At 44.4% G+C, this 20,006-nt stretch overlaps 1 protein-coding gene across 1 annotated transcript in view; it reads right to left on the reverse strand.

Annotated features, from left to right (window-relative positions):
• The window catches only part of LOC147707028 (adhesion G protein-coupled receptor F5-like), a 1,085,534-nt gene that overhangs the window by 152,784 nt on the left and 912,744 nt on the right, over positions 1-20,006 (reverse strand). The window lies entirely within an intron of this gene.

Below are 20,006 nucleotides of genomic sequence, written 5' to 3' on the forward strand. Positions count from 1 at the left end.
GTGGAGCCAACGGCTTCCAGGGGATCTGTCCCACGTCGCGTTGCCTTCCCGGGGTCGCTGATCGTTGCGGCTCTTCTGCCGAGCAGGTCACTGGTCGTCCGGGGCAGCGGTGCTCTGTGGCGGCACGGTCCTCTCTTCGTCGTCCGCTCCGACCTTGGAGACGGCGGCGGGGCGGCGGTGACAAGTGGCCGTACGGTCCCCAAGTGCAGGACGTACCCAGCCAAATGTCGATGCAGCTGTGGGCTCACAGCTGGGCTGTCGGGCAGGCTACCGACCTTGTGGATTCTCGTAGGGCAATGGTCTGTCCTTGCAGGTGAGGGACGGCTCGCTATGCAGTCGCCTCGATAGCTCGGACCGGACGGGTCCTCCTTTGCTTTGCTCTCGGGCTCCCAGCGCAGTTGTGGTCACGATGTTCGGGCCAGCGGCGGCTGGTCCTCACTGTGTTTCCGCTGTTGCTTTGGGCCCCGGTCACGGTGGTCGGGAGGGTGTGGATGCCTTAGAGGAGATTCCTCTTTGTCGGTGCTGCGGCGATGGTCAGCACCCGCAGTCGCTTTCTTCCAAGGGGGTTAGCATCCACTGGTCCTGGGACGCTGGTCAGGGGGCAAGTTCAATTCCAAGCCCTTGGAGATCTCTTGGCAGAGTTTGGCACAAAGTAGCACAAAAGTCTTTTCGTAGTCGTTTTGTCTTCCTCTCCTTCAGCAGCAAGGCACCAGACACAGGCAAGAGTCAGCACCCTTCCTTGTCTTCTCACGGTCCTTCTCGTAGGGCAGAGTCGTTCTGTGGCCCAAACTGGATCTAATTTTCAAGGAGCAGGGCTCCGTCTTTTATAGGCCAATTCCTTTGTTCTCGCAGGCCAGGGGGGCCTTTGCATAGCCACTCTCAGTTCTGGAGTACCCCGGCGGGTGTACTCCGGCTCCTGCTTTCAGTGTGAGGGGCAGGCGCATCAGACGCCCCACAGGAGGTGGAGCCAGCATTGTCCTGACAGGGGTGGCCAGAGTACCTTGTTGATGGGGGCTTCGCCCTTCCCGGGCCAGGTGCCGGCAGAGTCATCCGCCGCTCCCCAGGAGGGTGGAGCCAGCATTGTGGTGGCCGAGCACAGTGACAGTTCGAGTCAAGAGGCACTCCTACCTCCCACTAAGGCGTAATCTGCGCATTCACCACCTGTCATCCCTCCAGCCCTGTCACTCACACATCCCAGACAGTCGGATACACATACTGGCAGAGGCAACTGAAATGGTTAGGCAAGCAAATGCTAACTTTCTAAAAGTAGCATTTGCAAACCCAGGATATTGAAATAAACTTGCCTACAAGAAATATCTCATCATCCTGAGTCCAGGCATACTAAACATGACTCACTACCATGCTCCTTGAGCCTGCGGGGATTATAGGGTGTAATAATCCTCGCAACTCAGTCTGGCCTAATGGAGCAGGTAGCCTTCAGTAGTGAAATACGGTCTTCGTTGTAAGTCACTACCAGGACATGCCACGCACATCAGGGCTTGTCCTACCTTACACCTACAACGCACCCTGCCCGCAGGCCTACCATAGGGGTGACTAATATGCAGTCAAGGGAAGGGTCGGTGCGGGCAAGTGGGGACACTTGCCCAGCTAGCGTGACAGTACGAGACCGCACGCGGGTTCTGCGGTCGCAGTTCCCAGACACATCTTTACGGCTGCTTCGGTGGGTGGCGCAACCAGCGCTGCAGGCCCACCAGCAGTATTGGCATCTACAAGCCCCGGCACTCTCTCGTGCCCTTTACTAGGGACTGACAGCAAATCCAATGCACCAATCAGGAATACCAATCGTATATACACTTTACAGTAGGGAGCACTTGCACTGCGGCACGGATCAGCCGTGGCGCAGTGCCCTGAGTATCGGAAAACCAGCAAAACATCGGAGGCACATCAGCAAAAAGTGGAAGGGAGACTCACGCCAAGGTGCCAGGTCTAACAGCACCGAGGTGGTGTCCAGCAAATTGCCGCACTGGTGTGGCCATTCTACAATGCTGCGCCGAAAGACGGCGTGTCCAGCTGAGTTGCGGTCACTCTTGCGGTACAGTGAGTCGAACGCGCCGAGATCTGGATGGCCCCGATGTTGTGTCCAGCAAGTTGCCGCACTGGTGTGGCCATCCTACAATGCTGCGCCGAAAGTCGGCGTGGGGTGCCCCGTTGGCTTATGAGGTGATGTCAGTAGTGGACCAATGTGTGAATAGGTCGGAACCAGCACAAGGCGCCAAGATCCGAATGGCAAGTCCTGGATGTTGAGTGCCTCAGTTGAGAGTTCTGAGCAGTGCTTGTAAGACTGTCTGAAGCTTATTTGCACCTGCTGCAGCTTCACTATTGCCCTGGTGTGGCCAAAGGTCGCACATGACATAGGCGGCCGGCTCCCGAGGTCCGGCGGAACTTTTTGCCTTTTCCTTTCTGCTTCTTTTCCTACAATCCGTTTCATCTGAATACACGACCAGGTCCCTGAATGTGTGCAGGGGGACGCTATTGATTGAATGAAAATGGCGGCTTGACACAAAGCTGACTCAAGCGTTACTGTTGATGCTATACAGACAAAAATTGGTTTTCAGTTTGTACATTCTTCAGGATTTTTTTTCCATCCAAGTCTGATTGAGAGTTTGTAGAAAAATGGCTTCAGATTTTCCACATACTACTCTTCAACATTCTTCCTAAATGTAACAATGTGAAACTCACTAGGAGAACGGCTGTTTCTGTTTCCTTTCAAAATGCTGCCAACAATATTTTCTGAATGGAAGACACCATCTTGTAGCATAAAGGGCCGAAAGGGGTTCTGGTCTGGCCGATGGTTGGTGGAGACATTTTGACTATATCTTGGACCTGCCCGGCCTCGCCCAAAATGGCGCCGGTATAAATGGGACTCATAACTCCTTGCCCGCAAATGTATATCTAGAAAATGTTATTGTAAGTGGCCCTGTCTTATTTTAATTACAAAATGTACGTCCACCGATTCCGCAACTGTTAGACACCTTTGTTCTTGCAACCTAATGGCCCGCTCGTTACGTTCTTCTACAGTGTAAATGTCTCCTCATCATATACGATTTCAGTTTGCTCCGTGGCCGGCCCACGTGGTTATAGGCCCGTATTTGTATACTGACATTTTTACAATAAAGGTTTTTAAAATAAAACACGGTAGTAGTATTTACATTGGTAAAGTTTTTACTTTTAGTCACTGTTTTCGAATCAGTAAAAGGCAAGTGAAATAAAGCAGTCCAATTACATGACGGATAAAAGGTATAATATGTAGGAACGCAGTAAAGATAAATGGTCAAGGGCAGTTGTGTTTTTCATGTCTGCAACATAAAGTGATCGATAAGAATCTGATAATCAGGCGTATCGGCGACTAAGACAGCAGGCCGAATCTCTTTTACTCAACGGCTCCGTCATGGAAGGAAGAAATGCCCTTTTTCTCGAAAAAGGAATATATTTTACTTGCAAGACAGTTGTAAATTTTCCGGGAAAGTACATTAGCCTGGAATATTATAACATATGTTTGAAAAAAAAATATTGATCGAAAACAATAAAAAGCGTAATTTTTAGGTCATATGACCAAGCTTTTCATCATTAAATTAACAAAAGTAAAATGAACCAATGAAAAGTTTTATTAACAAGTCACATGACCTGTTATGCTTACGTTACGCGCTGCGCGCCGCGCCTCGGATCACTTCCGGGTTCGCTAACGGGGCGTGTCATATAACGCATTACGCGACAACGTAGGTCAAGAATATAGTCAAAATGTCTCCACCAACCAGCGTTCGGAACACAACCCCTTTCAGCAGTCCAAAAAGTTCTGTTACATGACAACAGAGGGGACAGGCAACAAGAACCATCAGTCAAAGAGGGGAGGGCAAGTTCTTCTCTTCCGGGTCATGTTGGGGCGCTACCGGAACTGATCGAATTGGTAGTCTACAGTGTTTCTGGATGTTTCAGACTAAAGCTGGCGTCAGCATGAGACCACTACCATCTCGTAGCTCCGTCGTGGCCATTCCACGAGCAATCATGGCAGCCGCTCCCCACCAGAAGCCTGCGGGAGTCGGAGGCCCCCAAGACTTTTGTAGAATCTTCACGGCTGAGGGGACGCTTTTCGAGAATGGGACCCAAGCCCTATCAGGGAAGCGTCCGAGTTCAAAGGTGTCCCAGGGCCATTTTAGTGGACCAGGCCCAAAACCGAAGAGCCGGCCGCCATTTTGAGAGTCCTGTGGCAGCCGCCTATCGCTGCACCGCAAGAGCGGGAGCAACTCAACTACATGATGAGCGAGACGCTGTAGTCGCAAGAGCGGGCGGTAAACAGCTGAATGGCGGAAGAGGCACAGTGTAGCAAAAGCGGGCGGAATGGCAACTGAAACGGTAAAGGGGCGCCCCACTACAGCGTGTCTTCAGGTCAAACGGATTGTGGGACAAGGTTCAGAATTGAAGAGTCATCAAAAGGAAAAAAGTTCCGCCGGACCCCGGGAGCCGGCCGCCTATGTCGGGGGCGATCTCAGGCTACACCAGTGCTATAAGACTTGGGGAGGGTGTCGGAGCCAAGCGTCTTCTCCGAGTCCATGGCCATCACACCGCCCCTCAGGGGCCTCCGTCAAGCTGTTTAGGAAGGTAACATATAACATTGTTTTCTAATGCAGTCAGGTCCACAAACGACACTCACTTACTTTGAGAATAGTGAAGCTGCAGGAGGTGGAAATAAGCTTCAGACAGTGTTACAAGCACTGCTCAGAACTCTTAACTATGGCACCCAACATCCAGAACTTATGCCATTTGAGAATGGCAGTGACATCGAAGCAACTCAGGGACCAAAACCATTAACGTACTTTCACGTATGAAAATCTTACTTGGGGAGGGGGCAGGAGCGAAGCGCCCCCTCCCAGTCAGCGCCACCACACCGTATGTTGAAAAATTGAAGCCATCGTTCTACAAAGTCAACCAAACTTGGATTGAAAAATCTAGAAAAATGTACAAACTGAAAACCAGTTTTGGTCTGCATAGCATCAGTAGCAACGCTTGAGTCAGCTTTGTGTCAAGCCGCCATTTTGATTCAACAAAGCACAGGCATTGAAAAAGGCTCAAACTCAGAACTCTGAACTATGGCACCCAACATCCAGGAGCTTGCCATCCGGATCTTGGAGCCTTGTGCTGCTTTCGACCTGTTCACACATCGGTCCACTACTGACATCATCTTATAAACCAACGTTATGTAAATAGTTTTTTAATAAAATGTTTTACCCTGTTTCTTTGCTGGTGTGTTGTCTATATTTTTAATATTTGCATAGGGTTTGCCGTTATTTTGTGCGGGATGGGTGATGGAGCCGAGCTGTCTTGCAGCCCTCATGGTGTGGAGCTCAGTTCATCTCACTATTTTCGTATTTCTCATGAAGGGTTGTTCCTAATATTTCTATTTTAGCGAGGTCAAAAAGAGATCCAATTAGTGGCCTACTGATTTTGCTCGATTACTTTTATTTTTTTACACGATTTTTCACTACTGCAAAGACTAAACAGAGTATTGCGACTTTGTGCTTGTTTGTAAATAGAGAATGATCCAAAGAGAACCAATTCTAAAACAGTAAATGCTTGGACAACAATCAATCAAATGGAGAGACAAGCAGGCACGACGGATTACAACGGGGGCAAAGGCTTGCGTTAACTACTGTTCACTATCTGCAAAGAGAGAGTACTACTAAGACAAAAGAGGGGAGGGGGGGGTGCAGCGTTCAAAGCACATCAGCGTGCATAAATACGAAAATGTTTTTATCTATCACGTACTTGACATTTTAAAGCTTTTCATATTTGCTATTAAAAAACCAATGAAATTCACAGAAAAAACCATAGGTTATAGTGGATATATAGTTAGGAATTTGCATTTACAAAACCTTGAAAATTCAATGAAAAAACCATTGGTTTTAGGCCATATATAGTTAGGGATTTGCATTTACAAAACTTTATTTTACTCGCATAAAACCATTGAAATTCCATATATAGTTATAAGCGCTAACTATATATCGCGCACCCGCAATCCACTGCTGATGATGTCACATATTACATCATTCATGACATGGTTAGTGACATCACTGATGACATCACTGATGACATCTCAAATGACATCACTGATGACATCACTGAAAACATCTCATTTGACATGACTGATAACATCACTGATGATATCATTCATGTGATAATACGATGAACCTCTTCAGACTCTAATATAACCTTAGATACAATCAGTGTAAACAGACACTCACAGACTGTCACTCATCCATGGAGTTACTCACACACCTAGTCAGTCATGCAAAGAATCAATCACACCTCCATTTCCTCAACTATACAGTTATACAAACTTTACTTATTCAAACATATACTAACACATATTTACTCTATTATACAATCCCTGATACAAGTTCACAATGATCCATACAGCCACTCACACATTCACTGGCTCTTATGCACAGTTATTTATATATGTCAACTCTCACATGTACTGTGTTTTACATATGTACTTACTTTGACATGTAGCACTGAGATATCCATTCACTCACCAATACACTCATGCACACAGTCAACCGCCCATACAGCTGTTTCCACATGCACTTTTGAAACCATACATCTAGTGAATCAACTGCTCACACATCTATGCACAGAGTCATACACCTCCCAGCCACCCACACACACACTCAGTATCCCATACAAATACTTGGGCAGCCAATCAATAACCCATATAGTTACTCATATAGCTACTTATCAACACATGCAACAGTTTACAGAACAACAGACATAATGATGCACAAATTAAGACAGTTTAGTCACTAACCCATGCACTCAGTGAGACACATTTAATCACTCACTCATACAGTCAGTCATGCACCTACTAAATCCTTCATCCAGACACTTATATATCCACTCATTCTTCAATATGTAAGAGATATTTTAACTTTACAGAAACATACAGTCACTGGATGTTGTCATCAGTGATTTTATCAGTGATGTCATTTGAGATGTCATCAGTGATGTCATCAGTGATGTCACTAACCATGTCATGAATGATGTAATATGTGACATCATCAGCAGTGGATTGCGGGTGCGCGATATATAGTTAGCGCTTATAACTATATATGGAATTTCAATGGTTTTATGCGAGTAAAATAAGGTTTTGTAAATGCAAATCCCTAACTATATATGGCCTAAAACCAATGGTTTTTTCATTGAATTTTCAAGGTTTTGTAAATGCAAATTCCTAACTATATATCCACTATAACCTATGGTTTTTTCTGTGAATATATATATATATATATACACACATATATACAAACATATATTTGATGTTTTAATAATGTACTTTTACAATGTATATGACTTTACCACACATGCATTTGCATTATAATGGCATGCATGATAAATTCATATGCGTTGTAAAAGTTTTAGAAATGATGTATTTGCGAGTAATAGTCTCGCGGTATAAAAATTGCGGAGTGATGGTATGCGGCATGTTGGTTTGTGGAAAATCATCACATATTCCCGGGGGAGGGATAGTCCCTTTCTTGCTATTTCCGTGGAGGCGGGCCTTGTGTCCGGATGTGCCTGGCGTGAGGCCTCTGCGCAACAGAAGTGGAAAATCTCCAGTGTGCGCTTCAGGCGTCACCGGTAGTGAAGGTGAGATTACATTTCCTGCACAATGGCCCCTGTTTGCGCTCCTTCTGGTCCTTGGGAATAGTGCCATGCCTGACCTCCATACAGTAAAGCATGTGCACGTCACTGGGAGCGCGGGGCGAGCACACCCGGAGATGGAATGTACAGAACCTGGGAAGAAAAAAACAATGAAATATTGGGCAGAACGCTCGTTTTTTTCCATAATCCCGCGCCCCACACACACCCACAGCACACGCCCACAGCACACATTATGAGACATGGCATGAAGGGCGGAACGTACCACACACACCCAGCGTTTGTCACGCCCCCAGCACACACCCACAGCACAACGCAGACACACCCACAAGGGACTACTTTGCTGGCACGGTTCTTTTACCTTTCAAATGTATATGGTGGGCGTCTGCATAGCCTATGTCCTTCTACTGCAACTGCCCTTTCCAATGCTGTATTGGGTGTTGTGATTGGTGTTGTGGTTCCTGAGATTACCCACCTCAAAGGTTTGGGCTCTCTCTTTATTATATTAGTATAGATTGGTTACAATTGGAGTAAGTTAGTTTTCTAATAAGCAATTTCACAGCAAAAATAATAAAGTGCAATGTGCAATCTTGATCAACATAAGCATCAAAGATTTCTGATAAAGCCATTTTAGATTAAAAATAAGCATAATACACTGCACAACAACCAAATTTGATGTACTTTGTACTAACAGCATTCAGGACATTAAGTTATTAAAGTACCATGTGCGAGCGGGGCAGGTTGAACCTCGACTTGTACTTACTAAAGCAAATACTGTTACTATTAATCAGGTAACACAGAGGATTAAATTAAAGTGGCAAGTGCTAGCAGTAGATATTATCCATAAAGAAGGTATAATCCACAATAGGGTGGAAACCTTAAAGTGAGGTGGTACAATTGTAAAAAATGATGCTTAAACATGCCATAAAATAGCCTAGTGGTCCATGAAAACATTTAAAAATATTATGTCATCAACATTTTAGTTAACTTTCATAACAGGGATGTCTTCCTGTAATACCTCTTAAACATACAATAATTTCAGTTCTGCAGGTTCGTACTCTCATTTCCTTAAAAATCGGCTTTAAAATCATCTTTCGTTCTGCAAGCAGTTTTGCGCACAAAGTTACTATGTGCTGTAAGGTTTCTTCATTCTTGCCACATAATCTACAGACATTAGATGGCCACTTTTTTCCCATTTTGGGATTCCATCTTTGGTTGTGTATCTCCCAAACCTTAACAACATAAATGTATTCTTAACTAGAGGTTTTAAATGAAATAGCAGATTAGGTTTGGGGATACAGTTTAATAAAAGAGTTAGCAATTGACAAAAGATGTTTTTTTCTCTTAGTTCATCTTTGTCCATTATACAAGACAAAAGGGCTGCTGATTGATTAATTGTTTTTTTGTAAACCATTTTACTCCTTGTTTCATCCACTAATTTCTGGCATTCAAAGGTGTGTAAACATTCATCTAAATAGGTTTGCCAGCTTTTCAAATGGGCCCCTCTTTGGATCTCAAGCCAACACAGCTCAGCCAACGAACCTTCCTCGGATTTGGATAAAAACAGTAAGGACTTTAAAAATGTAGATTGTCTGACTAGACACTGTTTCATTAATCCAAATTTGAGTCTAACATTCGCACGGCTAATGTGTTTTGGGATTCTAAAGGCCGATTTGTATGCCCTTATTTCAATATCATCTAGTAATTTCGCATCTTAGCCCCGAAATGCGAACCGTAGTCCAAATAGGGAATTAACTTCGCTTTCATGGCTTTTAACAAATGATCATAGTTCGGGCATAGTAATTTATCTCTCAGTTTTCTGAAGGGGAATGTGAGAGATGATCCTTTAGCTTCAAGGTTATTAAAATGTTTCCTAAAAGATAAATTATCATCAAATGTAATCCCCAAGTATTTGAATTTTACACACTCAATAACCAGACCGTTGATATTCCATTCTTTTACTCCTAAGTTACTTTTTCCCATGGTCATTATTTTTGTTTTTTGTGTGTTTATTTTTAGACCATTTCCTTTAACATATAGATTAAAAGAGTCTATTAATCTTTTAAGACCTATAATTGTCTGGCTTTGTAAAATAGTGTCATCAGCATATTGTAAGTATTTGATCTCTTTACCCATCACAGAGGGTGAATGACCATTAACGTCTTTAAAATGGGCTGGAAGGTCAGACATAAAAAGATTAAATGGCAAGGGGCCAAAACACAACCTTGTTTCTAGTCGATATTGGTTTCAAGGCGACGAGTTGTATGTCTACCATCGCCTACTTTAATCTGGACCCAAGTATCAGGGTATAATAATTTGATCATTTTAAAAAGTGTATCAGATATCCCCCAACCAGCTAACTTTGTCCATAATAAGTCTCGGGGCACAGAGTCAAAGGCGGCTTTAAAATCAATAAAACATCTATACAATTTTTGTTCCCTGAATTTAGCGTTTTCGCCTAATAGAGTTAATAAAACTAAGTTAGTATAAGTGGATTTGCCCTTTCTAAAACCAGTTTGTAAATTTGGTATCAGATCTTCTCTTGAAGCCCATGATTGCAGTTCCTCTAGAAGGCAGCTTGCAAATATTTTGGCATCAACATCTGTTAGGGCTATTAGTCTATAATTTGCTGGGTTATCTTGGGGGCCACTTTTATAAATTGGTTGTATGATGGTTCCCTGCCAAGAAATAGGAATTTTACCGGTTCTGAGTACATCATTAAACAGGAGCGTAAGGACCTCTGGCCAATCCTTTAAAGTAGCTTTAAAGATGGCGTTTGGCATTCCGTTGAGACCTGGCGCACTGTTTGATCGAATCTTATTTATCACGTTTTTCACTTTATCTACCGTCCATGACTCAATAGCCGGGGTGCGTATTTGATCTTGCCCCGATATTTCTATTATCTCTGGACAGTTATTGTGAGTAAAAATTGTTTTACCACCAATACACTGAGGGCCTAAATTAACACTTTTAAAATTATTGAAAAAGGTCACCCAAGTTGATTCGTCAATATTTGCGCTATTGCTTCCATTATTTCCGTTTTCTAAATTGTTAATAATACTCCAGAAAAGCCGTGGATCTTTCGATTTGCAGGCATGATGTAATTTGGGCCAAATAGTTTCATAATGTGCTTGTTTAGCCTTCCAGATTTCATTCCTATAAACATTTTTTAATTTTCTAGTTTGTTGAGCTACCACAACGTATGAAGATAGGTTCACTTTCCTATATATTGTTCTTATTGTTTTGTTAAGATTACTTTTAAGGTATTGTGCGCGATGAGAAAACCATCCTGGATTCCTGGGAATTAACGTCTTACCACCTGAAGCTTTTAGGTTAGGGAAATTAGTCAAAAGCTCAGTACATAACAAGGCCAAAGTTCTACCATGGAATTACCCTCTGAAATCGCATCTTGCAGATCTACAATTAGACAGGCCAGCACTTCTAAGATATCTTTTTTAATTTTATCATTCCATATAAGTCTTTTTTGATTGAAGGCGGAAGGCGCTGTTTTGATTACTCTCTACTCTGGCAGATAATCAAAGGCAAAAGCAAGAGTAATAACTGGAGGATTATGGTCGCTCTCAATCCTTGGTACTACCTGATAGCTTTGGACTGCCTTCACAAGTTTTTCCAAAATTATGCTGTAATCAATTATGGAAGGACTAACACTTTTGCTAAATGTTGGTGTATTATCAGCTTCTTTGAGGATATTTAAGTTACATTTTATGAACTCACATTTGGCCCATTCTAATAAAATATTTGACGGTGCGATCCCTTTATTATATGAAAAAGGTGCATGTTAAAATCCCAGGTAATGATGATCATCGAGTCCAAATGGTCATAGTATAACACTTTCACCGTTTCCCATAACTGTACGAGTTGTGTAGACCTGATCTTTTACTTTGAACTCAAATAAACATTTAGAAAAATAATTGATTGTTTGGCAATTAATTTAACACACAATATCCATTTTACTTGAAGATCTATCTGAAAGTGTTTTACATCAAGGTTTAGGGAAACATATATAGCGAGGCCTCCACTAGGACGACCTATAGAGGCCTCACAAGTTGCCACATTCAAGTATTCGAAATAGCCGATAATAGGTTCATGACACTTGAGCCAAGTCTCCTGTAGTATTAAAATATGAAAGGAAATCTGAAAACTCATTACACTCGAGTCCTCAAGAAGTGTTTTAAAACCATTGTCAAACCTTGGTCAAACGGCCTCAAAAAGGCTTATGTTTACATCTGATCAAATCGTAGCTCTCCGCCCCCCTCCCGTAAAGGGTTGCCAACATTACTCCGCCGACAATATAGCTGGCAAAATCTGTAACTTTTCACCCTTAAGTTACTTGCTATACCCCCCTATTATTTCAAGACATACTCCTTATACACACACCACAGCTCTACCTGCCAAGGACCTTGTGTTCCTTAGTGTTAACTGTCGTTCACTCCCCAAACACAAGTTGGACATTTTTTATCTTCTCTGGGACAAACAACCACAGGCTTACTGAGACCTGGCTTCACGAAAGTGCCGGTCCTGACATAGCTGCAGCATTACCACCAAACTATGCAATTGTTCGAAAGGACAAAGTCTCCATATCAGGAGGGGGCATAGCTATTATCTTAAAAAATTGCCTTCAATGTAGATTCGATCCTGTAGACATCCCTGACTGTGAAGCAGCACTCTTCAAAGCTAGCAATAAATCCCAACTACACGTTTACTGGCTTACTTGTATAGCGCCCACCAGGACAGCCAACATCGTGGACTACTTCTTTTCCTAGTTACATTACCCCCTTACTTATGAACTCTAAACATTTCTCACTTCTGGGCGATCTTAATCTACATTTAGACGATCTGTCCAATTCAACAGGTAGCAATTTCATTGCTGACCTAGCTGCATTGAACATAAACTTACTTAATTCTGGCCCAACACACACAGCTGACCACCTGTTAGACCCGATTTATTATAGTATTCCCTATATTAAATGTACTCCGGCAGCATCCTTGAGTTGGTCTGACCATTTTCTCTCTAAATTTAGTCTTGCTTCTCCGATCTCTTCAGCTCCTTCTTTCCCTTCTTTGGTGACCACAAAAAGAAATTGGAAAAAACTCGATCTAATTGCTTTAAATAAATCTCTATGCTCAGATGTACCCCCTGCTGACCTTCAAGTTGACGCACTCGCCACAAATATTCACGATTGGCTTTCCAATGCCATAGACTCCTGTCTGCCTCGTCCGAAGTAAAAACTGAATAACCACCGGCCTCCTGCACCATGGTTCAATGACATCTTAAAAAAGGACAAATCTAAATGCAAAACGTTAGAACGTAAATGGAGGAAAGACTACAAACCCGAAAAATCATTTACACCAAAGCTAGAAATATCTATCACAACTTGTGCAATTCTACGAGGGCCAGTTTTATCTCAGACACCATTTTCAAAGCTGCCAACTGTTCAAAAACCCTTTTTAGCCTGGTGAAAGAACTGTCCGGCTCCAAAACAACTGCCAATCCTCTGCCATTAAATGAACATCAATGTGACGATCTTGCCCAATTCTTCACATCTAAGATTGAAAAAATTCAGATGGGGATCATAAACTCTGACTCTTGCAGACCTTCTCAGCCCCAAACCAAAATGCTGCCCAGTACTGTACCTCTCCCTATTGACTACATGAATGCTTCTCAATGCAAGTCTCCACTAGAGTCCTTTACCCCCACATCACTTTCAGATCCCTGGCCACTTTTAAACTGTGATTCCCTGAAACCATTGACTGTTTTTCAATGCATGTCTCCACTGGAATCCTTCACCTCCACACCACATTTAGATTCCTGGCCACTTCTAAATCTTGATTCCCTGAAATCCATTTTGAACAAAATAAAATCTGGCTCACCCAAGGACCCTCTCCAAATTTCCATAATGAAGCAATTAGACACCCCCCATCTTCAGGTGATTCTAAATGTCCTAAATTCTTCATTGGTGGAGTCCAAGGTTCCGGCACTCTGGAAACATGCTATGGTGACTCCCCTCTTGAAGAAACCCACCGCTGATCCAGATATTTCTGGCAACTATAGACCAATTGCACTTCTACCAGCCTTCTCAAAAATTCTTGAAAGGCATATTCATTCCTATCTTTCACAATTTACAGAAACTAATAATATTCTTCATCCCTCTCAACCCGGTTTTCGAACTGGTTTCTCCCCAGGGACGGGGAAGGGGGACATGAGCACAATGGCACACATGCACGAATACGTGCAGCATACTGCACCCCCACAATGATCGTTGAACATGTCAATGAGAGCCTTGACACACTGCAGCACATATAGAAACGTCAAGTAGGCCCCCATCCACAATGTGTCCAGAGGGGCCCCCTCCAGATCCCCAACATCACAATGCAGCACACACATAGCAATCACAGAACAACAGCAATGACGGCAATGAGGTACAAAATGCAACACCAGCAATCAGTTTCACATTAGCTCTTCGTCCTATAGCAAAGAAACCAATGATTAGACAACCTAGAACTTGCGACTTAGGACCATCTCAGCAATGGTGGGAAGTAAGAACACTTTTGTTATACTCTCATACCAGTCCACAACGGGAGTAAAAAAGAGACACGGTAAGGTAAGAATATTTATTTTAACGACGTGATCTCAAGCGCAGTATTTTAGTCAACATAAGCATACATATGATTAAAAATAATATGGTCAGCATGGTTACAACTCCATAAAATACAAAAGGAGGAATCATATTACAATGATAGTGCAAACAGGTGATAAAAAGCGCCTAGTTTAAACACCCTCACTATATAAGAACTATGTATTATAAAACTATAGAAGGTATCTTGAGCTTTGTTAGGGGGATCACATTTACCTGTCCACTCAGTAAGTGTAAATTACATCAGGACCGGTTAGTCTCTCTGCATGCCTGGAATCTTCCAAGTATGTGCAATTATGGTATGTGCTATGATAAAGGCGCCAGAATCCTACTAATCGGCTTGCAGCTGCCAAAATGTTGAGTCTAGAATGTGTTACACGGACACACCGATAAACAGGCTTGCACGTTATGATAACCTTGACGGCTCAGCACTCACTGTACAGACTGGGGGCACAATGTATGTCTGGAGATGTCGAAAAACAAACCTTTTCCCATGTATAGACCTTCGTGAAAGCTAACTCTGCGAAACAGCTAAGCAGTGTTGTGTGCAAAAAGGAGCAAAAGGTAAAATGGAGTTTAAACTCCTAATAAGCCATGCTAACATAAGATGCATGCAAAAAGAGGCCCATAAACCAAACTACAGTACACGAATCACAACAGGTCCTGTACGTGCGTAGGGACAGTCCACTCATATCTGGCATTGCCTGACACTGTGTGATGACAAAGCACATGTATTTAACCAAAAGAAAGGGATATAGAGGGAAGAGAAAGCTTAGGCTCACCCTCCAGAAATGTGTAAATCAGAAAAAGATCTCCGCGGACAGAGATCAGAAGCCTAGCTATTGTCTACGGTCCTATTCACAACACTCACTGGGGTTGGAATAGTGTATGTAGAAATGGAAAAAAGAGTATTGCTCTTTTTCTTGGTGTCCCCACACTCACCAGGGTTGCCCCACGGTGACATGCTTCATCATAGGGGCCATCACAGTCCTCTACGGACTGGGGCGTGCTGCGACTTGCGAAATTACGTAGGAGCACTTACAATTAGACTATGTGTGGTGCGAGAGTTGTGATGTGATGGAGTGGGGTGTGTGTGAATAACTAAAAATACCTGCCTAGTAAGCTTTAAATACTTTATTCTTGCTCCCAGGTGGTAGAGTTAAAACCGGCGTAGAAGTGGCAGGATGCCTAAATGACAATGTATTTAAGGTGTACCTATCAACTTATGTCTGTCAACATGTTTTGTGCGTCCCCCAAGCACTTCCTCAGGACTACACAGGGACCAGCCCTGTGTTCGCCACTCCTAACCTATGCCCAATAAGCTAATAAAGAAAAAAATGTAAGTATTAATTTGGTGAAGAATGCTGCAATTAATAAAGCATGCATCTGGTACCTAGGTAACCAAATTTAATCATGTGGTTCCTGAAAGAAAAAGAACATAAAGGAATAGTTAAGGGGTATTTAATCCCCCATTATATGCACATACATTACACACATGTTATATGGGCCAAAGTAGTCAATGATTGTATTCCATGTGGCCCGCAATTGTGAGAACGTTTTCTTCCATTCAAAAACGTGATTAGCACCTCGTGGTGAAGAGAACACACACACTACTTGCACACTGTGTCATACATTTCACATGTGTACATCATTTTACATACATGAGATCGGGCCTAACTGTGCCCCATGGACTTGGAGGGGTTCAGTATCCCGGCAAACCTAAAGGAGAGCAAAATAATGTAAATTAGCCCAACCTGATTTTCTGTTTGAAAAGTAAATGCCGGAAGGGTTGGGGCCCGTGCCGGTTCTGCCAAATGGAACCCATTGTCAGCCCAACGTGGTCCCGCGGGATCCGCGACTATCACTTACTTGCCAGCTGGATACCTCCCTCAGTTACACCTGTTCGTTAGCCTCCGGTCAGAATGTTGTGGGACCGGTGGCAGTGAGGTCTTTTCACTAGAAACGCCTTTCTCGTTCGCGCGCCCGCATCCAGGTAGCATAGAGCGCGCACCAGGAACGGTACGTCTGCATAGGCGGCCATATTGTGTGTATGGGTGATCTACAAACGTGTATAAACGCAACTTTCTTCTGCATTGCTGCGTACTATTTACAAATAAAGGATTTGCTAAGTTTCACTTATTCAAGCGCATATTATCATTGAATTTTCATAATTTATTTGGATTTGTTAGAAAATGGGGATTTAAAAAAAAAACCTCCACACAACGAGACCGCATGTATTCTCCTGCGTCATTTTGAGTGATTCAGGATCTCAGAATACTTGTGCAAACATTTCACCTCTCAAACAGGGACCCTGACACGGACAGCCATTTCATCACTGCTGAGCAGTTACACAACCACTGCTCAATCCCCAATGGACTGTGTTTGGCCTACCACTGGGCTTCCATGTGATGTGAGATTGGATGGCCATATACAGCACCAGCTCCGTCAATCACCTGAATGTGAATAAAACATTCTGAATCACACAGATGTGTCATTACTATGTTCTCTCATGTATGGAAATATGGCTGGATGTGGGGACAATGATTGCACATGAAGGTACACCATGGTAACTTACGTCTCTGCGCATGTGTATCCCTGAGACACATGGCAAATTGGATGACTTTGAAGGTGAGTACTAGCTGTGGCCTCATTGCACATCATCACCAATCTCACGCCCCCCCCCACACTATAGCCCAACGTCCATGTGTTGCATGGGGCTATGGGTAGGAGTGACCAATTCTGTAGCAGCCCAGGAGTGCTGTCCTTCATCAAATGTGACAACAGCACTGCACGTCCCAAACCCAGTTACACACATATGTGTGGCCACATTCCGTTATGATGTATGACAGTGCTTGACATGGTCAGGGGTTGCACACCATACTTACATTGTTGTAGTCACGTAAGTGCACATGTCGGCCAGCACATATCTCATGACAATGTCTGGCTCACAGAGGTTGAACTTGCAAAAGGGTCACACCACCATTGCACATGCGTCAGTCAGTTCCTCCCTGTGTAGGAACGATGCTCATTGTGGCACACGAGTGGACAATCAAATGAACACACCACATACTTAGACACCAGTGGGGTGACATGAACTTTATTGGGATGTGTTTGTCAGTACGGACAAGGCAAACAACCACCACAGGCAGGGACATGCTTACGACACTTGCACGCAGCATGGGTACATGTCGAGGTTCAGACATTTTCTTTTTTTTAAATGGACGAAGATCATCGTGGATGGCAACGCTCCCACCCCACCTTGCCATGTTGGATGAGTCATGTGTTGTTTGGCGTCTGCTCATTGTCCCGTGTGAGGGGGCGCAACTCACTGCCCATGGGATATGCATGGTGCTCTGCCAGCGGGGTGCACATTTTGTCCGCTCTGCTGACAGTGCTCAGGTGAAAGGGTCCGACATGTTCACAAGTCGTGCCACAGTGCTGTGTGTGTGCGGTCCCCCAGCAGTGTGTGCACATTGGCAACGTTGCAAAACTAAGCTGTGTTGCTACGACCATGGACCTACCTCACCTTGCACAGGTGTGTGTACACATGTGTTGTTACACGCACATGCATCCAGGGATCAGACTAAGGCAGACGTGTCCTCTGTTGTGGTGGCACATGTGAGCAATCCCCACCTAGCAACACGTCGTTAGGAACTGTGTTTTGGGTGACAGTTGGATGTGGCTGCAGGGACGTAGTTACTCGTCCATGAATGCCTACGCAGCTTCATATGCAATGTGTTCCAATTGTACATCTTTGAAGGAACACTAGGGTGAGCCAATCAATTAACTGGTCCGGGCAGGTGTGCTCAGCACACGCTGTATCATCAATCTGCAATACAGCCAATAGGGTAGCACCTCGATGTGGTCACTGCACATGAGGAATTGTGCAATCTCCCATGAACAACTGCCAATGCATACACAGGATGTGAAGGCCTCCCATGCTCGGCCGTCTTGGTTACACTCCTGTTCGTGTACCAACAGGGGACGCACACACAAGTTATAGTCCAATTCATCTACAGTTGTGTTTGATAGGCTGACTTCCATGGGACTTCCATGGGACTTCAAGCAGTAACAGGACCTCCCCCCCACCCAGCGCCTTGAGACCCTCACAGGTGAGTAGTGCGCTCTACAAGTGTACTGATTGATTGATTGATTGACTCAAATGTGCATGTTCGGCTGTGGAACCAGGGCTGGTCACAGGTGATGTAGGCAATGTGGAAGCTGAGCTGGTAACTGATCCGCAGCACTGCCAGTGGCACTGCACCCAGTTAATGCAGTAAATGCAGCATGCATGCACCGTAGTGTCCCACGTGACAGGGTTGTGCCCGGTATGGCCTGCCATTGCCTTGGTAGGTCTCGTGGAACCCGCACTCTTCTGTGCTACGACAGTTGTGTGGAGGATATGCCACGGCCCTGATTAATGGTTCAAATGTGTGAGCAACGTTGGGCAGCATGGGGTGCTGTTTCCGTGTGAGTCAAGGACATCCCATGCGGGTACCTCAGGCAGGGGCCCCTGGTGTCTGATGTGGATAAGTCAGATAGTTCTTTTGCGCAATGCGTGGAGTGGGAGTCGTCCGCATCTCTCTCAAGGTGTTCCAGGCACGTTCTGGACCAAGGTCAGAGGTGCAGGTGTCCTCCTGCCTTCTGCATTGGGACAATGGAGCTTTCATCCTGGAGGTTTGTCTGACTACTATTTGCTTTTTTGGAATGTGATGTGGCTTTGTGGCTGCGATTGGGACACAGCCTTGGGCTCATGTTCTACGGATGGTCATACAACACACACGTTGGCATGTGGTGCCAGGTGCCCTGCAAGGCCTTGCGCTGCTTGTGCAGTCCCACTCCATCTCTCCCTCGCTCTCTCCCTCTCTTTCCTTTGTTGGGCGCATGGCACACCTTCTTCTGTTGTATTAGTCTTCCAGACTGTGTCCTATGGATTGTCCAGTGTGGACCAGCTAGGACTCTTCCGAATGGTGGTTTATTATTTTTGTTTGTATGGTGTTTTGTGTTTGTGATTGCATTGCTATATGACTGGTTCTCTATTTTCTTGCCAGGCATGTATGTTGATTTACCTGCTTGTGCAACCTGAGGTAACATATTTGTTCTGTGATTCGTGGTGTTGGTGTGCAGTTTCTTGGTCCGGGTTTGGGGTTGGGCCGGGGGGGGTGTGGTGTTGTCGTGGCTTTAGTCACTGGAACACCTACTCTGCATCTCATTAAAGGTTGCGTGGTCCTCTGTGGCAATGTTTTTTGCGGCTGCTGTCGCAGGTAAACTGGTGCTGTGGGCTGTTAGCACCAGCTTGCAAATGGTGGGGCAAATTTATCACGACTTTGGCTGCGATAAATTGCAGTTAATACCACAATGGCTCTGTGTGAATATGCCCCAAAGTTGTTTACTGCGCAGACAAATCGGCTGGTGTCCAGCAGCACATGGCAAATCAAGTGACGAAGAAGTATGGCTTGTGTGCACGAAAATAAAATCAGTATCCGAAGGGCTGTGCATCTTTTATGCCTCCTGAGGCAGCACTTTTAACAGCGTAGACAACAAGCATTGGCATAGCCAATAGGTCTCGCCTTTGGGACCTTATAAGTGTTTAACCCGGGCTATTGGCTTTCTTAATGTCATTAAGCTATATCGTCGCTGATGCTGAGGTGGTGCTCAGGTAGTGCTGTGCTGATG

This window comes from Lissotriton vulgaris, chromosome 6 (genome assembly GCF_964263255.1).
Source record: "Lissotriton vulgaris chromosome 6, aLisVul1.2, whole genome shotgun sequence".
Taxonomy (NCBI): domain Eukaryota; kingdom Metazoa; phylum Chordata; class Amphibia; order Caudata; family Salamandridae; genus Lissotriton; species Lissotriton vulgaris.